The sequence below is a fragment of the Lontra canadensis genome, unplaced genomic scaffold (genome assembly GCF_010015895.1).
Source record: "Lontra canadensis isolate GAN:19392208 unplaced genomic scaffold, GSC_riverotter_1.0 scaffold57, whole genome shotgun sequence".
In the NCBI taxonomy this organism is placed as follows: Eukaryota; Metazoa; Chordata; class Mammalia; order Carnivora; family Mustelidae; genus Lontra; species Lontra canadensis.
This window is the reverse complement of record NW_022631051.1, coordinates 3,045,305-3,064,945: the sequence shown is the minus strand read 5'-3', so window position 1 is coordinate 3,064,945 and position 19,641 is coordinate 3,045,305. Positions and strand designations below refer to the sequence as shown.

General features: G+C 39.3%; 1 pseudogene; it reads right to left on the bottom strand.

Annotated features, from left to right (window-relative positions):
* Nucleotides 1–2,473: 2,473 nt before the first annotated feature.
* The window catches only part of LOC116878309, a 31,843-nt pseudogene continuing 14,675 nt past the window's right edge, over nucleotides 2,474–19,641 (bottom strand).

Here is a 19,641-nt window from a genome sequence, read left to right as displayed (position 1 = left end):
TGCATGGCTCAGTGGGTTAAGCCTCTGCCTTCGGCTCAGGTCATGATCTCAGGGTCCTGGGATCGAACCCTACATCGGGATCTCTGCTAAGCAGGGAGACTGCTTCTCCCTCTCTCTCTGCCTGCCTCTCTGCCTACTTGTGATCACTCTCTCTTTCTGTCAAATAAATAAATAAAACCTTTAAAAAATAAAATATAATAGTCTGAACGTGTACTTAAGGAGTGTGAGTCTTTAAAAACCATAGATCGAGCAGCTGGGATGAAACTGAAAGAGAAGACTCACTGAGCATTAATACTGGAAGGAAGATTAGACTTGAAAGGAAAGAGTAACATTTAAGAACATTTCAATGAAATGCAATTACTCTTGCTAATTTCAATTTGGGATTAGTTGGAGGTATTCAATCTGGGATAAGAAAAGGTGATCCACTTGGAAAAAAAATAGTAATTAAAAGGTTCAGATAAAAATGTGGTCTCAAGACACAGATAACAGCTACAGTTAAGAACATCTAAAGATTTAAAACAATGAAATCAAAAGCAGGCTTAATGAAAATAAGTCCTATGCTTGTTTTTGTGGTTAAGCTGTATAATGAGCCTGTTTCCTGCATATACCTTTCTGCTAGCAAACAACTTGGGAAAGAGCTAGTGAGGCAGAGCAATAATCTCTTTAAAATACGAATTCATTTTAATAAATAAAAGTAATAACCTAAGTTACAAGAAGTTTGGGAAATAAAAGAAAAATAATCACTCATAATACCATTACCATAACATATTTAATGTTTTATTTCTTTTTCTTTTCTTTCTCTCTTTAAACTGTATGTATATTTTCTTTCATTTTTTCAGTCATTCAGTCATTCATTCGCTCATGTAACAGTTGAACAACACAGACTAAAAAAACCCTTACCCTCATGGAGCTTATGTTATTAGAAGGGAGCAGCAAACAAAAGAAAAGTATGATGGAGAAAATAAAGCAGAGTAAGGTGGATGGGCCTAGTGGATATGTTGTAATTTTTAATGGAATGATCAGAGTGAGGCTGAGCCAGGTAACTTTTGAGCCAAAGCTGGAAACAGGTGGGGAGTGAGCCATGAGGATATCTGGGGATCAAAGACCTAGGTAGAGGAATGGGGAACTGCCAAAGTCTCCCGGGGAAGCTTGCCTGGCAAGTCTGAGGTGCTCCAACCCCAGCTGTACTAGCTCGGGTCTCCTTGAGCCCTGCTTCCAGGCTGCGGTGGACACTGAGAGACCCTATCTTCATGTGTATCATTTCATTTACTCTAATCTCTCCCGTGCTCCATGGTTTGCCTTTTTACCCCATTCAGACCACGACAATTTGTTTTTTTAAGATGGTGTGCCGAGACATACTGTCTAGTTGGTTACTATTAAGAGTGGAAACAGTTTAAATTGTAATTTCTTTAAAAGTGGGCATTGCTGCTATATATGAACACTATATGTTTTAATAAATTTATTTTGTAAGCACTTCATTGTATTTAAAATTCTCCTAATTTTCCAACTGATTCTTTTGCCACTTTTAGGCTTACAATTATGCTATTTACAAGGTTAATAATTTTAACTTTTGCTTTTCTATACCTAGGCATCTAATTTTTGTTTTATGCTCTCTTGTAATTGTAAAAATTGCCTATTAAATAATAATCATAATATTAGGCTCCTTTATTTTATTCTGGATTTTTTCATGAAACTGTCTCTGGTAGTTGCCTTTTTAAAAAAAAATATTTTATTTTACCTTTTTTCAGTGATCCAAAATTAATTGTTTATGCACCACACCCAGTGCTCCATGCAATACATGCCTTCCTTAATACCCACCACCGGCCTCATCTAACTCCTGTTCACTAAATTTTCATTTCTGTTCATGATTTTATTAGGGATAGGTCAAATTCCTTTTTCAGTATCTATTTAGATGATTCTTTTGAATAGAGAACAAATTGAGGGTTGCTGGGGGGAGGTGGGTGGGGATGGCATAACTGGGTGATGGGCATTAAGGAGGACACTTGTAATGAGCACAGGGTGTTATATGCAATGATGAATCAGTAAATTCTGCCCCTGAAACTAATAGTGCGCAATATGTTAACTAACTAGAATTTAAACAAAGCCTTGAAAGCAAAAACAAAAACAAAAACAAAAAACCAAAACTTTAATCTACTGATGGGATATACCAATAGCTAACCATCTTTTAAAACTGAACTTCCCTTATATTATTTTTTTAAGGGTGGGATTTACTCTTTATTTACATGATACTGTAAGATATGAGATTCCACATAGAAATAAGTGACCCACTGAGAGGAGGACCTTCATAGAGCATGTCCAGTTTGGAACTGTTCAAGTAGTTTCCCTGTAAAAAGTGTGACAATTAACAAAACACATTTAAACAGACTTCTTAGTAAAGAAAGAATAAGACAAACTTATACCAACATGGTACACAACAAACTACTTTAGGCCTCAGCTGTACAATCTAGACATTCTATGTCCTAGGAGTGCCATCTTGAACTTGGAATGTAGAACTCTCAGAGGTAGTTTCTGACCCAACATTTAGATCTTCATTTTCCCCTACAGAAAAATACTTCTGTCAAGTTTGTTTTTTTAAATTTATTTATTTATGAGAGAGAGTGAGAGAGAAACAGAGAGAGAGAAAGCATGTGGGTGAGGGGTAGGAGGGGCATAGGAAGAGGGAGAGAGGGAATCAAGCAGACACTCTGCTGAGCATGGAACGCAACGAGGGGCTCTATCTCACGACTCTGACATCATGACCTGAGCAGAAATCCAGAGTTGGGTGCTGAACTAACTGAGCCACCCAGGTGCCTCTCAATCAAGTTTAATGAAGCTGTGTACACAGACTCATTTTCATGGTTTTATAGCCCTTCAGTTTTGTTCAAATCTCCACATTCTTCAATCATTATACCAAGTTTCTCATTTTCACCTCATTTCTAGCAGCCTGAAAGATAATTGAAATGGCATCCTGAATAACCGAAAACCTTTGGTATCTTTTGCAGTTGAAAGGCTCCTCAATGATTCTATTATGCCACAATGAACAAGGTACACAATCTGTTCAAACGTTCTGCCCCTTGTATGGTTGATCACAGCCCAGACAGCTTCCTTTTGTGTCTAAGGTCTGCCTTAGAGAGAGCACCAGCGAGGAATGGACTAATCCATGATTCATAGCTTGCTGTATCTGTTCCTGGTGACCAGCTGTGATGTTTGACATTGTCCACCTGGCTTCCTTTTGAATATTAATTTTGGGGTTCGTTAGCAGACTGGGAAAGACAGTAAGTGCTCCTGCATCTACTACAATGTGTATCTGTTCATCTGTCTCCATGACAGTGTTTCCTATGGTTTGTTTGTCACAATGGGTGATTCAGTAGCTCCTAGAAGCTTCATAAGTTGGGGCACAACTCTTGTTTTCACAGATATTTCAATTCATTCTTTTGGACCATCAGGAAGGTAGCAAATGGCCCAGCAGGTATCTGCCATTACTTCTGGATCATCACGATGCAGGAGATGAACTAAGGTAGGAAGAATCTGCTTAACAGCTTCTAATGGAGGTGCAGGACGCTTGTTGCAACAGAAGTTTGAAAGTGTCCAGGCAAGATTAGGTAAATACCACATGCTAAAGATGATGTATCGGGAATTGCAAGGAGAGCCAATGGGGGGCCAGCTGCCCATATGTGATAACGAAGTCTCCGAAAACTGAACCGTCACCCGCAATGTTTCCTAGAGCCCACACAGCTTGTTCACGGATGTGGGCATGGGGAGATGCCAACAGAGAAATGGAGGTGGGGATAGCACTTGCATCTTCCGCAGCCTTGGTCAGGTCTGATGTCCCGGAAGCAAGGTTAGTGAGAGCCCAAGCAGATTCAAACTGAATGCAGCTACGATCATTTCTGCCCAAGAAGGACACACATTTTGGAATTAAACCAACCCAGATTATATGGTCTCTGGGGGGCTGCTTTTCCCCAGAAAGGAGTTTCCTGGCAGCTTGAGTTACCCAGAGCTGGCTTTCAAATGGTTGCTATTTATGCCTTTGATGATGTCATCAACAGACTAATTCACAGCGCCCTGGTTGGTGCGGTTTTCCCCGCAGTGGAGAAGTAGCCTCATCAGGATGGGAGCTTACATTCCTCCTTATCAGCATTTGGTCATCCTTCTTAGCTTTCCTCAGCTCCACATTAACTGCTATTCAGCACTGCCTCATTTCTGTACTGTCTTTCCCCGTGTTCTTGAATCTGTTAAGACGGGCAGCTGGTGAATTAGCATTCTCATTGGTGGGGGTGCCTGTGAGGCAAAGGGAGAAAGAGGGGCAGGCTCAGGCTTCCATGGGGTGGGATGGGAGTGGGAGGCGGTCGGGGTGGGCAGGCTGCAGGTCAGCTGCTCTCAAAACATCCCCCAGGGCTCAGCCCAAAGATGGCATCAAACTTTCCTCATATTCTTGAGATGACTTTGGTCATGAGGGGGCTTACACTATGGTGTTGGATGACAGTCACCGTCATTACCTAGAAGGTGTTCACATCTGTATCGCTCTAGCTTTCTTGGGGGAACAGGAATTTGAGCAGCGTATTAAACAATTGGGAGTTTGGGGGGACCCCAAGCTAACCAGTGTAAGACAGGAACAACATAAATGAAGAACTAGGTATTGCAGCAGAAACCATGTGATGGAGCGCGGCTGAGGGAAAGGGGTGGTGTGCGCTCTCCAGGAGCCCGGGTGGGCACTGTAGGTCAGATCTCAGCACGTGAGCATCATCAAGCCAATGACAAGATCTTGCTGTTCTGCTTGTGGAGCTACTCAAAGTTTGGTTTGGAGTCTTTGTGCTGCCTCCGGTTGTTATCATTCTGGCCTGATACAGCTTCTGAAAGTTGACTTTTGAGCACATGTACAAATGTATCTCGTCTGTGCAGGGCCTCCTTGCATGCAACCTTCCATAGGCTAAGTCATGATTCTTGTAGCAACAATTCTAGAGTTTCTTAAAATTGCTTGTAAAATGCTGACCAGGGGACAGGGGATGGGAAATATTCTCTGAGGAAGTCCCTCTAGGGAGACATTAAGTTTGTTTGTGGTCATTTAACAGGTTTAAAAAGTTGCTTGCAAAAACAAGCACAGAGACAACATTTCCCCTAAATTGGAATTCCAAAGCAGCTCTGGTAATTATCTGTTAAAGACTAAGGTCAGTGGGAGCTAAGGAATATGTAAAACATTCCTTACTAAAATCTTTGGAAAGCTGCTATCTCAGCCTAAATTCACTTCCTGGGGACATCACGACATCTCTGTCATGTTTTGTGTAACAACAATAATATCAGAACATTACTGAGCACATATAAAATACCAATTATCTTGTTTAATTTTCATTTCAACCCATGATTCTAGAATCAAAACCAATGGATAAATGATGATTCAGAGTCAAATGTGTCAATTACATTTCCCTTAGTCACATGGCTAGAAGTGGGAAAACTTGCAGCAAAAAATGTTGCTTGCTGGGGCACCTGGGTGGTACAGTGGGTTAAACATCTATCTCTTGGTTTAGGCTCAGGGCCTGATCTCAGGGTCGATATCAGGGTTGTGAGACTGAGCCCTGTGTCGGACTCCTTGCTCAGTGGGGAATCTGCTTGGGATTCTCTCTTCCTCTGCCTCTCCAAACCCCTCTCTCAAATAAACAAATAAATATTTTTTTAAAATGTTAGTTGCTAAGATTAACATCTTTTAAAAAATGTTATTTGCTAAGAAAGAGGTTATATAGATGGCGAGAGGGTCAATTGCATTAAGCCAATTCAACAAATATCTAATGAATATCTAACATGAACCAGGCACCATTCTGGACTTGGTGATAAATGTCTAGACTGAGTTGATGACGTAGGCAAGAATCTAAGGTCCACACTCACTTTTTTTTTTTTTAAAGGTTTTATTTGGCAGAGATAGAGATCACAAGTAGATAGAGAGGCCAGCGGACAGAGAGGGGGAAGCAGGCTCCCCGCTGAGCAGAGAGCCTGATGTGGGGCTCGATCCCAGGACCCTGAGACCATGACCTGAGCCAAAGGCAGAGGCTTTAACCCACTGAGCCACGCAGGCGCCCCCCCCACTCACTTTTGTGCCCTTTTCCTACCAACCTCTTTCCTTCTCCCCTACCATAGCCTCCCTATGAGGGGACAAAGAATTTTTAAATTCTTTTGTGTACATTGTGACTGAAAGGTAATAGTACTGAAAAGTAATAGTAGCAATAATGACAACAACAACAACAGAAATAATCACTAATATTGAACACATACTTTGTACCAGCCACATACTTCTAACTGCATTAACTCATTTACCCCCAACAGCATACTGAGGCCAGCACCGTGAATACTGTGCAACATCACATCACTTGCTTAAGTTCACATGGACAGGAGAAGTACCAGAGCCAGGCTTTGAACTTGATCTCAGTTTTTCTAGTGAACAGTCCATGAGCCAGGCTCCAGCCATCCCTGGGCCATGAGCACCAGCTGGTATGTTTATGGAAGGAATGCATAGCAAACGTTAACTCACATGGAAAATAGCGCTATTTTCACTCTGGCCTCCGTATTTAGGAAGTAACATGAAGAAATTTGGCTGAAATCAGAGAAAAAGAATAACAGCCCAAATTAAAAAGTAATGAAAATATTAGGTTGGTGAAAAAGTACTATGAAGAGTTTGAATTATATGATGTCTAGAAAAGTCAGCAGAGGGACAACCTGAGTGTTTTCACGTATAGGATGAGCCGAATGAAAGGGTTAGGACTGGTGATTAACCACTTCCACAGAAAGTACATCAGAAGGAATAGAGACCTTTGAGTAGAAGAGTTAAGTAAGATATAAGGTAATGCTTCCTGACAGCTTAGCAAGACCCATTGGAAAATCTGCAAAGGGGGATTCATGAGATTTAGAGAAGAGGGCATGAATTCCAGATGGTTAAAGTGTCATTCTGTCAAAGCTTTGGACAAATGAGTGCTTTTCAGAGTGTTCTCTGTGCAGTTCTAGCAGCTAATTTATTCCCTCAAACTTTATTGAGTGTCTACCATTTGCCTGTTACTGGGTGAGCTGCCTGGTTACAGTGGTGAAGGAAAACTGATGTGGTTTCAGCCTTTGTGGAATTTACAGTCTAATGGAGCAAATAGATAAAAAATCAAATCACCTCCTGATACATAGAAAACTGCCTGGCTAGATATCCTGAGGGCATCTCCTTCCTTGCCACTCCCCTACCCCAACCATGTCCTGCTTCCATAGACCTAGCCAAACTGGGAGCCCAGCCTGGCTCAAAGCCTCTGGGGAGGTAGGGTGGGGCAGAAAAACCCTAGAAGTTTCCAGGGCTGGCAGCCTCTGTAAAATAAAAACACAAACCCTCAAGGAATGAAGATTCCCTAGGGTAGAGGAAGTAGTTAGTTAGAGCAGGCAGTTCTAAAACTAGAAAGTGTTTTCTTCATTCTTAGGGGGAAGAAAGAGAATGAGAAGGGGGGGTGGAGAAAAAGCCCAGTGATTCCACGGGAGAATACCTCTAGAAGTAGCAAGATCCCTAAAAGTGGGATCCCAGGAGTCGAGGGGATCTATGATCCCTGCCCAACGTCACGGTCCCACTGGGAGGTGGTGACACCACAGGGGAGAAATCTTATCAGGCAGAGCAGCTCTGTGTTTGATCTGGTTTATAGAATGCATTTCATGCGAGAAAAGGATTCTGTGGCTAAAATTTGAAAACTGCTCTACAAAACCATGTCTTGATGACTTTATTCTGAGAATTTTATACTTTGAGTCCAGGTTAAATAGGACCTTTATTTTTCAGCACATAGGCAGCAGCAGCTCCCCCCTCCCTTTTTCCTGCCCCACATTTATGCTCTCTAGTCTTCCCTCCCTGAGGCTGTGTGCATGAGATACTGCCCCCGTGTGGGGGACTCTAAGATTGCTCTGCCACTCCTGGATCCTTCTTCCAGTCCTTCCCCTTTTTCTCTCTTAGTCTTTCCACACTCTTCCCTCTTTGTTTTGTTTCCACCTCTTTGCCTACATCACACTGATGAATTAGAAAGTTAGAAAGAAATCAACAAAGTATGAGTTTAGGTAGGGGCACCTGAGTGGCTCAGTGGGTTAAGCCTCTGCCTTTGGCTCAGGTCATGATCTCAGGGTCCTGGGATCAAGCCCCACATCAGGCTCTCTGCTCAGCAGGGAGCCTGCTTCCTCCTCTCTCTCTGCTTGCCTCTCTGCCTGCTTGTGATCTCTGTCTGTCAAATAAATAAATAAAATCTTGAAAAAAAAGTATTAGCTTAGGTAGTATTGTCACAGAATAATTTATATTTTAAGAAGGGTGATTTTCTGGGACCATCACTCTAGTCATGGCAGCAAATGTTTACCCAATGCTTGTTATTTGCCAGGTGTCAGGTTAAATATCTTCAAAGGATAACCTCACTTAATCCTCACCATAAACAATATGGGGAAGGCATTGTTATTAGCCCCTCTCTATAGAGAGGAAAATTAAAGCACAGAGATGTTAGGTAATTTGCTCAAGTTCACGCAATTAATAAAAGTGACAGAGGTAGAATTTTAATCCAAGCAGTTTGATTCCAGGAGCCAAGATCTTCACCGCTTTGTTCTCTTGTCCCCAAGGAGATAGAGCTTATTGTCCTCTTCTAATGTATTTGTTGACTTCCTTACCCAAGTACAGCACTGTTCTAGTTATGCTCCTTTCACCATGTAATCATTGTTACCTTTCTATGGAAAGATAACAGAAGACTTCTTCAGTAAATCCTTGCAATTTCTAAAACATACATTGAGAGTAATAGATGTTCATTACACATCTTTCCTTAGATTGAGAAGTAACTTTGGAGGATTGAAATTGTCCAGATGTGTAAGTTTATATTATATATAAAACAATAATATACATACAATAGCCTAAAATTGCATAAAATACATATTTTCTATTTTTTCCTTTAGTCCCAGAGTCTATATGCTTACTATTTAATCATTTATAACCACTAATAAACCGATTAAATAAATCTGATTACATTTGTCAAGCTATTAGCTTTATCTGCGAATTCCTTTTTCCTTTTGGCCTTCCTTTGGGAATCATTGAAATTGGGGCCAACTTTTGACATTTGGTGAATCTTAGTAATATATCACATGCTGGTAAACATTTATAAATTGATGCATATGTGTATGAGTGTTTATGCAGGAAAACAAAACTCCGGGTGCATTGGAGGAAAGATGACGTACATCAGAGTCGCCTACAAGTTTCAATACATTTCTAACATGTGGGATTGCCTCCGAAATAACAGATACAAAGTAAAGTTGAAAACTGGTTCAACTGGCTACTTAATTCTAATCCAAACATGTTTCATATAAAATATGTGCCTAATTAGGAATACATATCTGAAATACACAATACATAGATTCAATCTTTCACATCCCCTCAAAGAGTCTGTGCACTCTGTTGACTCCCAAGGCAGGACATGTTTCTGTCTCTTCTTGGTAATGAAGCTAGAACATAGTTAAATATGATGCCAAAATTAAGTTACGTTTTACAGTTCACAAAACGTTTTCATGTACACGAGTTCATTTGTGCATAAAAGCTGGGCTAAGTGGCCAGCCTAAGGGCCAGAGGGATGAGCCTCATTTTAAACCTCTCTGATTCCTCCAAATCCGTGCTTTTTCTAATATAATGCAGCCATCCTGTGTGTTGGTCCACAGTTTTCAACAAAAAATGTTTTGTAGAGTCATATTTGGTTAAAAATGTTCCTTCGTCTGCAGAACTATAGGACCAAATGTTCTTACCATGAGATCCGTGAGACTCCAGGGAGTTCATGCAAGGAGACTATTAGGGCTGTGTGGCCCTCTTAATGTCAGAAGCCAGTTGTTCTGTCCATATTCAGGGCAACATTTATTTGAGGACACAGCTAGTGGTTTTTGAAACATTCTTAAATCTGTGGACCTTCTGCTTCCAAAACCGTAAGAGCACCACATTAGATGTCCCCAGTTGAGTCCCCACTTTTCTTATTTGGTTATGTGCTTCATAATTAAGGATTAAATATGACAGGTATGAAAATATGTACATGTATGTAGGCATGACAAGGATGCAGATAATGTTTTCTGAGTGAATTTATGAAACCATGTGGCCTAAGTCTCATTGCTTTGCTTTCTGCTTGGTTAGATAGCAGGGAGGTGACATTTTGGTTCTTGTCAATATTTGGTGGGGGAGAAATTTACCATCAAGTCTGAAATTCCACTACTCAGTATTTTTCAAAGTAGATATTTTAAAAATAAAAATTTTCCTCATTATTTACTTCAGAACCACAACCTAGAATTAAGAGCCCAGATCCTAAAGCCAGAAAACGTGGCTTCTAATTTTAGCTCTGGAATTTAACTAGGTAAAGATCTGTGTACCTCTCTATACTTAGGTATCTTTTTTTTATTGTGACATACATAACATGACATTTATGTGACAATTTTTAAGTGTACAGTTCAGTGGCATTAAGTATATTCACAGTGTTCTGTAGCCATCGCCACATTCCATTTCCAGAACTTTCTCATCATCCCAAACTGAAACTTTAAACCCACGAAACAATAACTCCCCTTTCCCTATTCTCCCCAACCCCTGAAAGCCACCTTTCTACTTCATGTCTATACGAATTTAACTACTCCAGGTATCTTACTTAAGTGGAATTGTATAGTATTTGTAATTTTGTGACTGGGTTATTCTACTTAGCGTAGTATCTTCATGATTTATCCACGTTGTAGCATATGTCAGGATTGTTTTCCTTTTGAAAGCTGAATAATATTTCATTGTATAAACATACAACTTTTTGCTTATCCATTCATCCTCAATGGACACTTGGGCGGCTTTCATTTTTTGGCCTTTGTCGATAATGCTACACTTTCAAGAAACTGTTTTCAATTCTTTTGTGTACATACACAGAAGTAAAATTGTTGGATTATATAATAATTCTGCTTTCATTGTTTTGTGCAAGTGCCACACTGTTTTCCACTGTGGCTGCACCATTTTACATTCCAACCAGCAATGCATAGGGTACCAATTTCTTCACATCCTCATGAACATTTAGTATTTTCTGTTTTGTTTTGTTTTGTTTTGTTTTTATGGTAAGCATCTTAATAGGTATGAAGTGAGATTTCACTGTGGTGTTGACTTGCTTTTCCATAATGATTAGTGATGTTGGACATCTTTTCATGTGCATTTTTGCCATTTGTGTATCTTCTTTAAATAAATGTCTATTTAAGTCCTTTGCCCATTTATTAATTAGGTTCTTTTTTTTTTTTTGGTTGTTGTTGAGGTATAGTAGTTTACATATTCTGAATTCTAATCTCTTATTAGATATATGATATGCCAACATTTCTCTCAGTTATACTCTTCAAAATGGAGATTTTGTCAGTTCTCACTTCATAGGTATACTAATTTCCATGGCTGTTGGGAAAAATTACCACAGACTTAGTGGTTTACATAAGAGAAATTTATTTTCTCACAGTTCTGGAGACCAGAGTCTGAAGTCAATCACATGTTCAAAAATCAAGGTATTGGCAGAACTATTCTCCCTCCAGAGGCTTTAGGGGAGCGTCTGTTCCTTGCCTCTTCCAGTTTGGGTGGCTGCGGGCATTCCTTTCTCTCTGAGTCTATGGTCACATGGCTTTTCCTCTTCTGCCTGTCTCACATCTTCCTCTGCCTTCCTCTCAGTACACTTACGATGGCATTTGGGTCTCACCTTGTCAATTCAGTATAATCTCCTTATCTTAGGATCTTAAATTGAATCACACCTACAAGACTTTTTCTCCACGTAAGGCAGCATTCCCAGGATCTCGGCATCAGGACCTGATTTGTTTGGGTGACCATTATTCAGCTGGGTAGAGTAAGATGGTCCTGAGGAATCATGAATGGACCCATGTTAACACCTAGCACTGTGCCAAGGCTGGGGTAAGCCATCATGAATGTGAGTTGTTATTATTACCTATTCAATAACAGTGGTGTCAATCGCTTCAAGTGACTATGACTTGAAATCATTAATGGGGCTCTTCCTTTAAATTTTTCTCAAGATTAGCGGTGATGCCAAATGGAGGATCCCCAAGAGAGAGCAAGATGCTGCAAATCACATGACCTGTCATCTCAGCCCATCCATTTCTATAGAGATGGAGTCTGGTTAAGGCCAGTTCAGAACTTGTAAAAGAAACTTGCTTTCAAAAAGCACAGTCTGAAAGCCAACTGAAGGCCTGTGACCCGGGTGATTAGGTGGGACAAAGTTGTGGCTTGATATGCCTGTGAACTTCGAGTCTCTTGTCTTCCCCTGGGACGGTGGTGCCTGTCAAGAACAAAAGAGTGGGGAAGAAAAAACAGTTTGTAGCAAGTTTAATCACTGAAAATTCTTCTCTACAGACAGTGCTTATATCAAGTAAACTTAGAAATATGGTCATTTTGGTGATTTTGCTCAATTTCCCAAAGTGAGCATTAGTTATATCTAAATGGACAAATCGTATAAAAATATTGAATTATGTACATAATATAGAATATATAATGTACATAGTAAAGTATGCATGTACATAATAAATACACATACATACAGAAAATATGTATATTCCCTTTGAAATATAAAATTTATGGAATTTATTTAAAAATTCAGAAAATAAACATTGCTTTCCTCCTATGTGTCAGGCCTTTCAGGGCTGGTGAGAATATGTGAAAAAAATTGAGGAAAGCTTTGCTTTGATGGAACCTGCATTCTAGTGGGGAGAGAGAAAGACAGAGGGAACAAATAAGTAAACAAATATTTCATACGTCACATGATGAAGTGGTGGGAGGGTGCTGTTTGCTACAGAATGATGATTTGAGCAGGACTAAGCCCTAAAGACTGTGAGAAGACTTCCAGGAAGGTAAAGTTACTTAGCATGTCATAGTTCTTTCTTATTAGTACACAGATAATGGTGTAACTAAAATCCCATAGTGTCTTAGAGCCCCTGAGGTATACACAAAAATCTTTATACTGATAATCGTTTTTATTTTCAAGGCAAATTACATTAGAGATCATGCTTCTCACTTAAAATGAATTAAGCCAGAAAATAATACCATTCCCTATTGTCTTCTGTACTATTAATTTTGAGGCATCTTTGTGGAAAATATGCAGTAACAGAAATCATGGAAACCGAACAAATTTTTCTGATAGCCTAATCATCACCAACTAGATCATCATTGTTATGTGTCCTTTTGGAGATCAATATGTTGAAGTCCTTGACTTTAGTATCTTAGGATGTGAACTTAGTTGGAAATAGGATCATTGTAAACATAGTTAAGTTAGCATGAGCTCATTACATGGGTCCTAATCCATATGACTTTATAAATAGGGAGAAATTTGGACACAGAGAGATGCACACAGAAGAAAGACAATGGGAAGAGACACAGGGAAAAGGGGCTGTCTCAAAGCTGAGGAGTGAGGTCTGGACCAGATCTTTCCCCAGCTGCCCTCAGAAGGAACTGTCTCTGTCAACTGATGCCTTGATCTCTGACTTCTGGCCTCCAGAACTGTGAACTGACCTGTTTCTATTGTTTAAGTCACCTAGTTTGTGATACTTTGTAACAACAGCTTTAGCAAACTAACACAATCATAATTTTAAAACTATAATTTAGAAATTCAAAATGACAGAGAAATGAGTATCTAGCGATTAAGAGCTCCCCCTCGCCCAAAGAATTCCAGAATGTTCCTATGTCATGGATGTTGTTACCATTAGATAAAAATCCGTTCTTAAGCAAAACAGTCACCCAGTTTCCAAAATTTTGGCTCCAGTGCCATGTAGACAGCATACATTGTCTTTGTACCCTGTGTGTGATAGTTACATTCCATATTTGCAGGTCTCTACAAATGTGTAGCTTTCATTATTCGCCTAATAATGAGACTTAATCTACATTATCAGGCATTATTCTGCCTAATGACAGAAATTGTGGTCATGTCTCTGGTGTTTCAGATTTAAACTTTAGTGAATTCATGATTTTGCCTTCTTCCTGAGGGCCATTCCATTTTGAGGTCAGCCTCGGAGTCATGGCCGTGGATCGGTGTGTTGAGGAGGGGTGTGTTGAGAGCTGGATGGCACAAGACTTCTGCTGTGCTCAGCCTGTTCTTTAATCTTGTGGCATCTGCTGAGCTATAACCATTCTGCTTGGGGCCCAGCAGGGACGCTTTCTCCCTATTGGTATATTTGACTATTGCCACCTGCTTTGGCAGCGCGTCGCACCGCTTGTGGGAGCCAGTGTTGGATGTACACCGTCGGTCCCATGCTGATTTCTAGCCTCCTTCAAGTGCATCAGCCTTCCCTCAGGTCATTCATGCTCCTTCTTGGGGTGGTAGGAAGCTTTGGAATCGCTCTCCTGCCCTTCGGAGGTTGAGCACAGCTGCCGGGACTGTCCTAGCCTGTCTTAGCTTACTTAGACCTATCATCACCACTCTATAATGGCTGCACGACAGAGGAGAACGTCACATTTGGTTTGCTCTATCGGCTCTTCTGAGCCTTACAAGTCCCCTCTATCTTGGGATCTCCAAATTTTCTGGGGGATTTCTCAATGGACCCACACACTGCACATACTTTCTGGAGCTCAACTGGCCTCCGTGGAGGGCAGGGAAGCACAGGGCTCCCTCAGAATCATCACCAGGACCAGCCCCGGGAGCACTTCCCTCTGCTTATACAGAAACTTGCTCTTCAAGTGAGCTGTCAGCTTACACCTGGATCAAGCATTTTGTTTGTCTTCCACCTCCTGAAAACTGAGAATTATGAGATCTCTAGTCTCTGGAGCAGAAAAGACCTACATCTGGACGTCAAAAAGGTGAATTCCTAGCAAAATAGAAGAACAACAGCAATGCAGTGATGCCCCAGAGGGACTTAATATGTCAAATACTACTCTGTCACATGGTTTCATTTTGATATGGTGTATTTCCAGCAGTTTTTTTTTCCTCGCAGAAGGGGGATTGCTTCTTTTTTAATATTTTTGTTGTCGATGAGAGCCTTTGTTCTCCCTAGTGTCTACATCAGACCCTATTAGTTAGTTGGGTGCTTGAGAAAGCACGTTATTTTGCATATTAGAAAAATTAGTCAGTATGGTGACGTTCCTGCTTTCATATCATTGTTTAGGAAATAAAGCATATGGTTAATGATTGGCTATTAAATGTGCATAGTAAGTTGAATATGTTCACAAAGAAAAAGTACCATTTCAGCCCTCTTCTAGCGTATGATTGAAGATGCAGTAGAAGGGTGCCTGGTTGGCTGAGGCAATAGAGCATGTGACCCTTCATCTCCAGGTGGTGAGTTCAAGCCCCACATTGGATGTAGAGTTTACTTAAATAAATAAATAAACTTTAAAATACAGTAAAGCAACCAGTAAAAAGGACCATTAAGTAATTTTTACTTTCTTTCTGTACTGATATTTATTTCACTCTTCAAAAATGCATGTAATTTGGGGCACCCAGGTGGCTCAGTCTGTTGAGCATCCGTCTGCCTTCAGGTCAGGTCATGCTCTCTGGGTCCTGAGATTGAGCCCTGTGTGGGGCTCCCTGCTCAGCGGGGAGCCTGCTTCTCCCTCTCTCTCTGCCCTCTCGTGTTCTTTCTCTCAAATAAATAGTAAGTAAAATCTTTAAAAATGCATTTAATTTATTAGCATTTCTTTAGAAGTTTAGTTTTCTTCATACTGAATCAACTTTAGAGTTAAGAGTTCTTTGAAATTTTAATTTATAATTTTCTAATTTTATGGGATAGAGAATCAGAGAATTCACATGATTTGTCCAAGCTCATCCAGAAATCAAGATCTTCTGCCTCCCTAGGCCAAGCCTCTTTTATTAATTAAAAAAAGGTTTTTTTAAAAATTATGTTATGTTAATCACCATAAGTACATCATTAGTTTTTGAAGCAGCATTCCAAGATTCATTACGTATAACACCCAGTGCTCCATGCAATCCATGCCCTCCTTAATACCCACCACCAGGCTCACCCGTCCCCCATCTCCCTCCCCTCTAAAACCCTCAGTTTGTTTCTCAGAGTCCACAGTCTCTCATGGTTCCTCTCTCCCTCCGATTTCCCTTTCTTCTCCTCCTTTTACTATCCTGTGTACCTCTTACACCAGATTTAGAATGTTATATATGAGGAAATGTTGTTTAAGGTATGCCTGAATTTACCTGCAAAAATAGTATCGGGGTGGGGGGCTTAAAATAGGGACAGAATCCAATTTATTAATATACTTTGCCTGTCATATATTGTTCCACTAACAGAAAATTCCTCAGAAATGTAGTTCACAGCCATTCTGAAACATATTCCAGGTCTCTGTAAGTTACAAAAGATATGATTGGCACTTAAGGGTATTTTTTAAAATATAGGATATAGTAAAACAAAATTGAGTCATTTTTCCCATACATAAAAGTAAACTAGATTGAGCTATTTTATGTTTTCATCCACTTTCAGAAATAATCAGTGATGCAGCTCTGGAGAAAGAGGAGTGGACCATGTATTACAGTATCATTATTTCTGGAAGAATTGTTAGCACATCAGATAATGTGATCCAGGGAACATAAATTGACTTGGAAAAAGGGGGGTGGGGTGGAGAACTCTATTTAAATGTGTAAAAAGTGGGGATACTGTAAAGAACCAAGGATGGAGATGGACAGTAAGGCTTCTAAGATGGTAATCATATGTCCACAAGGTTGTTAGTTTGAATAACAGTAAACCATATGTGATAGGAGAGAAAAGATTTTAAATGCTGTTAAAGATTGTCCTGCCAAAGCAACAAGTTTGAATGAGAAATGCATCTTTTCGAAGCTGCAAAGCCCTTTTCCCTTTGCCCAGCAGGTGAAGGAAAATCTTTGTGAAAGAGGGAATAGGGAATTCTTAACATAGATGTCTTATTTTCTGAATAATAAAGTGTTTACTATATAATCCTAGCACAGAGTTGTACACAGAGTTTCATAAATTGTAGCCATCGTTGTCATGGTAGGAATATAGATTTATAAACTCCAAAAAATCAGTAAAAAAAATCTTTAAAATAAACATGTTGAACAAGGTCGCAGGAATACAAATACACAAAAATCTATTGCATTTCTCTATAAGAGTAACACACAGCTTAAAAGTGAAAAAGATTCCATTTACAGCAAAGACAAAATATTTGATTCTTGGAAGTTTTTTCAACTTGAACATTATATTTTGTTGAACAAATTAAATCCGGGGGGGGGGATCTTGAGAACAAAAAAAGAAACAAGTACAAGTAATTCATTAAATACATTAACTCAATTACCTTATGAAGTAGACATTTTTTATATTTGACAGAAAGAGAGAGAGAGGGCAAGGGGGAGAGAGGGAGGAAGAAGCAGACTCCCCACAGAGCGGGGAGCCCATTGCAGGGCTCGATCCCAGGACCCTGAGATCATGACCTGAGTCAAAGGCAGACGCTTAATTGACTGAGTCACCCTAGCATATGAAGTAGACAGTTTATAATATATATTATACAGAAAAGGAAACTGAAGTACAGAGAAATAAAATAACTTGCCCAAGGTCACACCCACACTAGAACTTTCTCTGTATTGAAATGCGTGCACACATACACACTCAAAAATACAAAGAAATCTTCAGTGAAATAGTAAAAAATCCAGTTGTTTGTTCATTCTGGTTCTGAGATGGGTATAACCATGTGATTATTAGAAAACAGAGCTTAACATCAAAGATGAAGAAACGTGTCTGATAAGTTCAGTTATGAAGTTAAATGTAGCAAAATAAGTACATTGATACTTTCACATCCCAATTAAAACAAAAATTTTATTCCTCACCGTAATGGTACATTAACTTCATACTTTGAAGTACTCCCTCAGCTTCAAATGCTTGGCAACAAAATGAGTAAAAAATAAAAATATATAACTGAAAGAAAATCCAGGTTGGTAAACAAGTAAAACAGAATTTTAGAAGCAGCTCAGAGCAGTGAACAAGGATAGAGATAACCACAATATTTGTTCCATGTCTGGAACAAGGAGGTGGTCACTATGGAGTCCAGTTACTGAGATGGGGAGAGAGGGGCCCTAGAGTTTTCATGGGGGTTTGGCGGGGGCAGGAATGAGAGCTGATTTAGGAGGGGCTCCCACATACTGAAAGGAGTTAAAAAAGGGTTGAAACCCACCACCTTAATCTGTGAATTTTAGCAAACTGTAGGTCTAAGCAGGTAGGAGGACAGAAGGCCTGGCAGCCAGGAACAGAGCCATGCCAATCACTGGTTTCAGGAATGGGTATGTGCTATCCCCAGTGTTCCCAAGACAATGTAAGAACTCAGTTTTGAGAGTGGCCATTCATCTCAAACTGAAGCATAAAATAAATACTATTTTTTTTCCTGGAAATTGATAGACTAATTAAAAGACATATCTTTTATATATAGAATAAATAAACATATACATGCAAGAGCAAAGGGCCAAGAATTGACATCAAACTTTTGAGGAAGAGCAAAGAAGTGGAAGATATTTCTATCAAACATCAGACTTTCATAAAGATAAAGTTTGGGGAGAGACTAATACACCAATGAATGAGAAGAAAGAGGCCTAAAGCCCAATCATATATATAGAAATCAGATAAATGACAGAAATAACAAATTAGTGGAGAAAGGAAGTGTTCAATAAATGGTACAAGGAGAACTGATCGATTCTTTTATGGAAGAAAAAATTGCTCTCTACTATATACACCATGAACAAAAATCAATCTTCAGGTGGATTCAACATCTAAGTGTGAAAATTGAAACATGGGACAATATCTTCATGACTTCAAGTTTCTTAGAGAATAAAAAAAAACACAAAATATACTTAAGAAAAGATGGGAAAAGGTAACATTTTATTTTTTAAAAGATTTTATTTATTTGACAGAGATCACAAGGAGACAGAGAAGTAGGCAGAGAGAGAGGAGGAAGCAGGCTCCCTGCCAAGCAGAGAGCCCGATGTGGGGCTCAATCCCAGGATCCTGGCAGATGCTTTAACCCACTATGCCACCCAGGTGGCCCGAAAGGTAACTATTTTAAAAAGAAAACTTTCATGTGGGAAAAAACACTATATATTGAAAGTCTAAGTCATAGATTAGTATAAAATATGTGAAATGTACATAAACCACAAAGGATTTGTATCCAAAACATAAAGATCTTAAAGAAAAATGACAAAATAATTCAACAGAAAAATGATCAAATTATGTGAATAAGCAAATGACAGAGGAAGAAACCAGAAAGATGTTCATCTTCATCTGTCATCAGGGAAATGTAAAATTTGTAAATTGGTGGAAAATGTAACATTTTGCAGAGTAATTGGGTAATAAGAATTCAATCATGTTACTTCTTAGTGTGTGTGTGTATGTGTGTGTGTGTGTATACTTCAACTCTATGTATATACATAGTGTGTGTATAAATATATGTACATATATTAAATGAGCAGCAAAAGAGATACAAGAGAATTTTCATTGAGTTATAAACCAGCTTGTAATCTCGAAAAATTAGAAACTGACATTATATTCAATCAGAAAAAGATATTTGGAATAATATATAACCGCTAAAATAAATACACTAGATATATATGTTTTGAAGTGAATGAAATTTAAACAGCTTTTTAATAGTAAAAAAAAGTAAAATTAAAGTATGATACGCACAGAAAATACCACTTAAAT